Raw genomic sequence first — 9,033 nt, forward strand, 5'->3', positions numbered from 1 at the left:
GAGAAAATAAGTTACACATGTTATTCTGTTCTAGGGGTCTCTCAAATAGAGAAGACATCGTCTCGTATAGTGGGTGAAACTATCACTTTGTGCTCAAGAGGCACTTAGCAATTTTGCTTTAATCCATACCCATTATATGCAATTTAATCACTTTAACCTTCATCTACTTGATGTTGTGATAAATATCTTTTTCCCTAAGTTTTTGGCCTATATGTTAAACTTTTACCAAATTCTAACAACTTGATATTTCCTCACTATTTTGACCATATCTAGAGTTATCGATATTCGTTTTGAGTGAAACCAAAACCATTGGTTTGCTAACATCTAGAACTACAGCTAGTGTGAAGGACACTTTTCCTAATTCTGACTCTAAAGTCAAGTTTGGCTGTTGTAATTGATTACATCTTGTTGGAATTGATTACAACATAACCCAAATTATTGATGTAGCCCTTGGGACTCAAATTAATCATTTACAAATCTATTAATCAAACAAAAAAGACCCAAGATCAATGAAACAACCCTTGGGGATAATTTTAGTCAGTTACAAACACTTGTAAACTACACTTGTAATTGGTTGCATAGCAAAGTAATCGATTAAAATGATTCAATATGGTTGGGTACTCAATTTTTAGCATATGAGTCAGTTCCCATCCTACCCAACACCTTCCCTTTATCCCAAACTTCAAGATAGTAAATTCAATCATCAATAATATGGTTATATACCAAAACAACATCAAATAACTCCTAGAACATGGGATTAACTGGAAATCCCCAAATCTCCCAAGTTAGGGTTCAAATCCAAATCCCCAAATCTCCCAAGTTAGGGTTCAAATCCAAATCTCCCAATTATATGTATAACCGATGTAAAAAGTCATCATCATAGTTTAGACCAAAAAATGATACATTTTAATTTTGTGAGAATGAAAAACATACTAAAATTTTTGTAGAAATGAATTTCAAAAAATTTTATATTTATGAGGATGAACAATATACTTTAGTGTATTTAAATTTATCTTGCTTATCCCAAAACACATAATGTAAAAAATATACTTTATAATTATAATTGCATAATTTTCTTAATTTTACAATTTAATATACAATATTGAGATCAATTTATTATGTTAAAATTCTTTAAGAAAAATATTATGTTAACAAATTGGGTTGATCTAATCTTAACCAATATAATGATGAACTTAACTAGGTTGAGATCAAGTTTAAAAATTGACTTTATACAATTTTTGAGTCTCATAGAAATAGAGATAAATTTGTCCAAAATCCTCCTATTAAAATCATAATGGATTTAATATCTATAATAAATTGATTGCTTTTTTGTTATATAAATAATAAATAATATTATAATGGGAATTTGGGAGGTTCCTTTACTTATTCTTGTCACGATTAGCATTTTGGGGTGTGATGCTTCCAAAGTTTTTGAGAGGTTGAGTAAGTTCACCAATTTTTTCACTATTCTATTTTTCCTTTTTAGTTTTCTAGAATGAACCATTTAAAAGAAAGTTGAAAAGATGAACAAACAAGGTGTTCTAGTCCTAGGTGGTTCCGACAAGAAAAAACAAACACAAAAGAAATGACAATTTCTCAAACGTCATTAGCATGAAACTTTATGGGAGAATAATTTCTTTTCTTTTTTAAAATTAAATTTCTTTTTTCATATATAAATGATTTTAAAAATATTATTAATTTATTAACTTAAATTAAATTTTTAATCCTTAAAAAAGATTCTCATTTTTTTTCATTTAGTCTATCATTATATATAGCGACACATTGGTTACATCCTAACATGCATTCTTTTTAAACCAACCTGCACTTATTTTAAAATTTTATATATTTTAGTAATTGCTATTTACTAATTTTTATTTCCATATATCATGAAATTCTATTGACAATTGCCTTTATGAAATGCAAAAAGTTTACATCTATTTTTCTAAATAAATTAATAGAGTTTTTGAATTAATTTTTTTTGAATATTTCTATAAACATTGTTAAGTAATCTTGCAGTGATAGTAAGTGACTACATCAAAGACAAGATTTAATCACTACTACAAAAAAAGTTTTCTATGTCGGTTAAAATAGGCATTTTACGTCGGTTATTAACCATTGTTGAAGGAGACGTTGTAGAAAGTTTGTGCTTTCTACGACGGTTCAATAAACGACCGTCTTAGAAATATATACCTTTCTAAGATGGTTCTTAGTTAAAATCCATCTTAGAAGGGTACACTTTCTAAGACGATTCTCTAAAAAACCGTCTTAGAATGCATTTTTAAAAAAAATATATATATAGAGGATTCTAAGACAGTTTTTTGAAGAACTGTCTTAGAATGTTTTATAAAAAAAAAATTAAAAATATTTTGAATTATTGTAACTATCCACATCATTTGCAATATAATTTCTTGAATTTATGCCAACAGTGCCCCATTACCAAATGTATCATGCACACTATTTTAAGTTTGTAACGATTAATTATAACTAAACAACATTTACTCTATCCTAGAGCTATAAAAAAGGAATAGTTTATCAATAAATTTAAGAATTTCTTTATTTGAACATCAAAACATTGATATCATGTATTCAAGAAATACTTTCCTAAATTTACTTGCCAACAAATGCTTCGTGTTTTGTAATTTTTTGCCTGCAATTTTAAACTGTAAATGGTATAAACTATACTATATTTCATATATTATATGCAAGTTTATTTTTAATTACATATAGTGGTAGCAGCAGTAGTATATATATACTATATGTAAATTGAATTATACATGCAGTAATAAACTATTTTAGTTTTAGCAGCACTAGTATATATATACTAGCATGTATTAGTTTTGAGTTTTGACATCTCACCTACATAAACAGTTTGAGAAACCAGTCTGAGTGCTAATCCTGGAGGCAAGTTCAATCTTCTAATCATCCTTCTCTCAATCAAGTCAAAAATAGGCATAGCATAAACCTACAATTGGTATTTTCCACACCAATCAGTTAATAAACATAATTTAGAATGGTCCATCTTTTATTTGCAATTGAGTAAAATGAATTCCTTAATTCAAAATTATTTCTCACATGTATCAATTGTACCAAACAGGCCCACTCAATTCTATTTGCAGTATTTGATTTCTCATTAATTTTATTGTTCCTTTATATATATATATATATATATATATATATATATATATATATATATATATATATATATATATATATTTTAAAACATATTTTACCTAATGTATATCCAATCTTACTGTATATTTACTTATAAATGTCATATAGTGTGTATAATTAATTTTATTTATTTCTAAACACTACATTTGATCCGTTTGTTAAGAATTTTTTAATTTTATAACACATCGATTAAAAAATATAGTTAATATTCTTGTTTTTATAAAGTTATTAAATGATTTTTTAATATACCTCTTTCCCATCTTATTGATTGATTACTTTTTCTACCCATATATTATTTTTCCTTTTTTCTTTCCAATTTCACGACAAATGTGTAAAATAAAAAAATAAAGATAAAAATATAGTAATAACATAATAATTAATATAATCTTAAATTGTTATTAGTTGTTGAGTGTACTAACAGAATGAGCTTTATTATTATAAAAAAAACAGTACTATAATTAATACATTATTTGACTATAACCGGCCAATAAGTGGTCATGATTCAGACATGCCACAGCAGCACTACACCTATTATTAAACAAATATTATTTTACCTTATTGCTATTTTTTGTAGCTCCATTGCTAGCCTTCCAATCTTTATCCTAATAACAATACAAGGGTGTTGTCAAGAAGAAAAAAAATGAATTACAATAAGATACCCAACAACCAAAGTGAGAGCTTTTATACATGACTGTAAAATATGGACATTGGTTATCATGATTTATAGTTTAAAAAAAGAAGGGAGACAGGTTCAAATGTTACATCAAACATTTAGGTCAGTCTCCTTAGCCAAAAGTAATTTTCAATGTCAAACAAGATGATTTTCCCCATTCAACCTTCTATATGAAGATTCAATGTATCTAAAATTTACACTAAACGTGAAAGCTACCAAAAGAAAAATATGGTTGCTTTTTAAAAGCAAGATTGGCAATTAAGGTTATCAAAAAATCATAAAAGAGCTATGCATCAAACTATCAAACTCTCCCTGCAATAAAGCAAATGTACATGAACTGTGTAGAACTTATATGTATGAGTTACACTCACCTGGCCACATTGGGTTGTTGAAATAAACAAATTTTCCTGATTTCCCTGCAAAGAAAAAAGTAGAAGTAATAAACAACAATGATCCTTTCACTCAAGCAATGAGGCCTAATTCTTGTAAGTGGAATGGAAGTTGGAAAAATACAGAAAACAAATAACAGATAATGACTAGGGCAAGTTTGAGAAGCTGGGAACCACCCAGAAACAACAGTAGAATGGCACTTCGCCTCAGACTCAGGGATTGAAGCCCTAGCCTTCAGACAACAAGAAGGATTTCCTTCTCTAACCCATTCTCGTTACTCACCTTCCCATCCATAGTCTTCAGGCATTCCAAACCCCTTCCTATGACATCCTCCATAAATTCTCCTTTTCTTCTCAGGCTCTAGTCTCTGTATATTATAAGCACATGAGTTGTCACAAAAAGAAAATTATCCTACCATCTTTAAGTTCATAAATTAAAAAAAAAAATCACAACACATACAGAGTAAAGTGGAAACACAATGGTAAATTAAGAAGAATCTCAAATTAAGAAGAATCTCAATTTATCTCTGAGCAACAATAAGAAGAGTTTGCAGCTTGATATCAGTTTTGAAAAAATAGCAATAATAAAATATAATATTTACAAGTATCAAACAATCACGGTACAAAATAGAAGAGACAATCAAATCTCTTGACAAATTTATTTTATTCTTTCCATATTTAAGCCTGGCTACCTCTGATTATGCGCTCTAAATAAGGAAATAAATCATAATCCATAAATTTGTCTTTCCTTCCATTTCTAGGTTTTCTTTTCCATAATACCAAATCAAATAATAATCAAAATAATAACATAATCAAATCAAATAATAATAACAATCAAGAATAAGCAGTTTCACAAGAAAGTTCTAAACCTAAGTTAGGCAGAGCAAAAGAAGAAGGAGAAGAAGAAGAAGAATATGACATGACACTATCTATCATGCAGCTATGAAAACAAGAAAGCAACGTGAAAGAAATGTTAGGGTTCAAAATCCAAAAATAAAAGAAAAGGCGAAAAAAACATAAAGTGGAGAAAAGAAATAGTAGAATGAAGAAGAAATGGGGATGAAAGAGAAGGGGCATTGCTTGCCTAATGAATGATGTGAATGTCGGAGAGTGAAAGCGAACAAACACAAACAATGAAGGAAGATGTATAGACAACAAAAAACTATATATCACCCTATCCACTTCTCTCTCTCTCTCTACAGCAGAGTGGAACGCAGGGGAAAGGAACAGACGTGAGGGGTGGCATGGAGGGAGGGGAGGGAAGGGGTTTGGGTTGAGGTATATGGAGGGAAATGAATGAACACGAGGGAATTAAAAGTTGAAAATAAAAAAATATTGAGAAGAGGAACAGACGCGAGGAAAAAAAGGAAAGCAGCCAGATATTTTTTATCCACGACGGGTTTTTTTAAAAACGACGTTGAAATCTAATTTCAAAGATGGTCTTGACAACACCCGTCTTTGAAAAGTTTCAATTAATTACAAAAAGACCACCGCTACTTAACAAGGACGGTGTTTTGATAACCGCTTTTGAATACATGTCGTAAAAAAACTTTTTTAGTAGTGAATACAAATAAACACAAATTGAGAGGTGGATTGTCGATTGGTGAGAGAAAATTCCCCTAAAGATGAAAATCGACTAATAAACTCAATTAAGTGTTAATCAAAATATTGGAAAGTTAATGACTTGTTAATATTAATTTATGAAATCTAAAAATAATTTAGTACGACTCGGTTTATTTTAAAACCCTAAAAAAGTTTCTTTGATTTTGTATTTTGAAATTGGATTTAAATAATATTATTTTAATGAGCAATGTTTAAACTAATTAAATTTTTAAAGGATCTTAGTTATAATTAATGACAACTAATTATCATTATTCTTGCTAATTTCTTGACTTTTTCTAACTTTCACTATATATTCTTATATTATTAACTCATAAGGAAGTCTAGATTAATCTCGAAAGAAGTTTCTAATGAAACTCATAAAAAAAATAACCTTTATTTAATTATTTTTTTCAGGAATAAATTTAATTTTCACTTGAAATATGTGTGTACATACATACATAAAGTCAACACCTATTTGTAATTCGATTGAGAGAACACAAGTTTCCTTTATTATGTCTAAATGTTTATTTGTAGGAATAATTGATATATGATATGTGTATCAAAATTCAAATATCCTCTTTTAAATTGATTGTTTGTTGAATATGCTAATAAAAATATGTATCTATATTATTTTTATACATGGTTGTTGTCACCATCTTTATTATGCTCCTAATGACCTATAATGTTGAGCTTTTCTTATTTAAAAGTAAGAGAAAATGATCAAGTATATAATTAACTATGAGAGAAAATTATAATTATAAGTATAAAAGGACAACCAATTAAAAATTATATGTGATTTATGAAGACATAAAGAAATAGTTTGTGTGTTCAATGTTAAATGTGTTCATAAAAAAATGCCTAGAACAAAAGGCATAATACTCCTTTAAGCAATCAAACACTTGACTATCAAATAAAAAGAAAGAAATTTGTGTCATTGTCTTTTGTTCATTCCTCTTGTATGCACCACGTGGTGGCATATAAAAAGAAAAGAAAAAAAAAATCCACATTAATATATGGACAAAAGAATTGTTGATGTTTATGTTGTCATGAATCAGCTACCACAAAATAAAATAAAGCACTAAGAGAAGGGACATGAATAATTTCAAATTACATTTTAATATCATTGTGGTAGTTCCTTTGCTAAATAGATGTAGAAATGTACCATAACTCTAGTACGAAACTCATTTTTATATCTAAATTCTAGACTCAAAATTTAATCATCATGAATCTTGATAGAAGTCAATTATGGATAACAAACAGAAATTCCAATGACAATCTTTCTCATTTCTTGCCTCTTTCCTTGTTCCATATTGTTCATGTACATAAAGTCCTTCCATCCTAAATGATAAGAGAACATAAATTTGAGTTGAAGATGCATTGTTATATATGGCTTTTTACAATGATATGGACTTAGAAAATTTATTGCATAAAAAAATCCTGCACAAAATGTTTCACAAAATTTAATATGTAACTAATCATAAATTGTTTGTAAGAATGATGGAAAATATTGTTCATCGCCTATCCATATAAAGTTGCATTTACAACACCTAAATGCACTTGTGCAATGTGATAGATGAGATAACCTCCCTCCTTCTTATCCTCTTCATTTTCTCAGGCTTTCTATTCATCAAAGTAGGATAATCAAATTTGCCTCTTCTCAGACCCACTTTGATCCTTTCATCGGTAAAAACCAAATTGGCAAAGCTTAAAGGTATGTAACCCACCATCTTCTCATAGTAGAATGTCAGTAACGCGTCTACTATCATTGTTATCATCTCCCTCTCTATCATTGGGGGTGCTACTTGAGCTTCCAGATCCCTCCACCTTTGGGCGTATTCTTTGAAAGATTCATGCTCCATCTTACACATTTTCTGTAGCTGCATTCTATCCAGAGCCATATCAAAATTGTACTGATACTTCCTAATGAAGGAAACCATTAGGTCCTTCCAAGAATGGACTAGGGAAGGTTCCAGATTAGTATACCAGGTGACGGATGCCCCAGTAAGACTTTCCTGGAAGAAATACATCAACAATTTTTCATTTTTCGAGTATGCCCCCATTTTCCTGTTGTACATCTTTAGGTGATTCTTAGGGCAAGTAGTCCCCTTGTACTTATCAAAATCCGACACCTTGAACTTCAGAGGGATAATGACGTCAGGCACTAGGCACAACTCTGCCATGTTAGCAAAAGCATAATCTTCGCCTCCTTTAATGGCCCTCAGCCTTTCCTCTATATAATCAAATTTCTCCCTTTCCACCATGGCAGGAGGGACTCTTCCCACCGCAAAATGCAATGGTTGGGGATATGGGCGATATTGAGGTCCCCCCAAAGTGTTTGGTAGGGGTTTTCCATCAAATGCTTGCCCCTCAGTGGCATATCCGAGGTGAGGCTCGAAGTCTGCTAGAGTGTGGTCTCAGGGTACTTCATGTGCCTCCCCCATGGGTTGAGAGACCTGTGCCTGACCAGATTGGGATTGTTGGCTCTCAATGAGTATGGGAGTGGAGTTATTGACGTTCTCATCGGGAGCGTGTGCAACATTGGGTGGTGTATAGTTGGGAGGCAAGCCATATGGTGGGAAAGAATGCCTATTCTGATCTTGCACAAAATAGGGGCCGCCCGTACTTCCTAACGTTTCGCCTCCCTGCCCTACCATATCCAAGACTAGAGGATTTACTTGATTAAGGCTAGATGGGTGAGTCGGGTCCACCTCAGTGGCGGTACTTGCGACAATGGTTGTAGCCGTGTTGACCTTCATGTCGGCCATTTGCTCTTTTCATACTTATCATGGCTTCCATCATTGTGGCCATTTGCTCATTTATGGCCTCCATGTCGGCCTTCATCTGCTCTTGCACCTCCTCTATTTCACTCATTACTCTAGCTTTGGCATGCGTTCGATAAGGGCATCGTAAAGCGCGTTCTTTCCTTTTAATTACAATGATTACAGTTTTGATTTCAAGGAATGAATGCAATAAGCAATGCAACTAATGTGAAAATAAAAATGAGCATAGATGTATGTGAATGATATATTGTTGAAGTATTGCAAATTTTACACAGGACATTCAGTAGAACATAGGGTCGAATTAATTCAGATTTTCATTAAAACAACATTGATCATTAAATCTTGTCAGAGTCAAAGTGAAACCGGAAATAACACATGGACATTAACAGTCCCTAATTTTTGTAAATTATTTAGCTTA

This window comes from Glycine soja, chromosome 1, assembly GCF_004193775.1.
Source record: "Glycine soja cultivar W05 chromosome 1, ASM419377v2, whole genome shotgun sequence".
Taxonomy (NCBI): Eukaryota; Viridiplantae; Streptophyta; class Magnoliopsida; order Fabales; family Fabaceae; genus Glycine; species Glycine soja.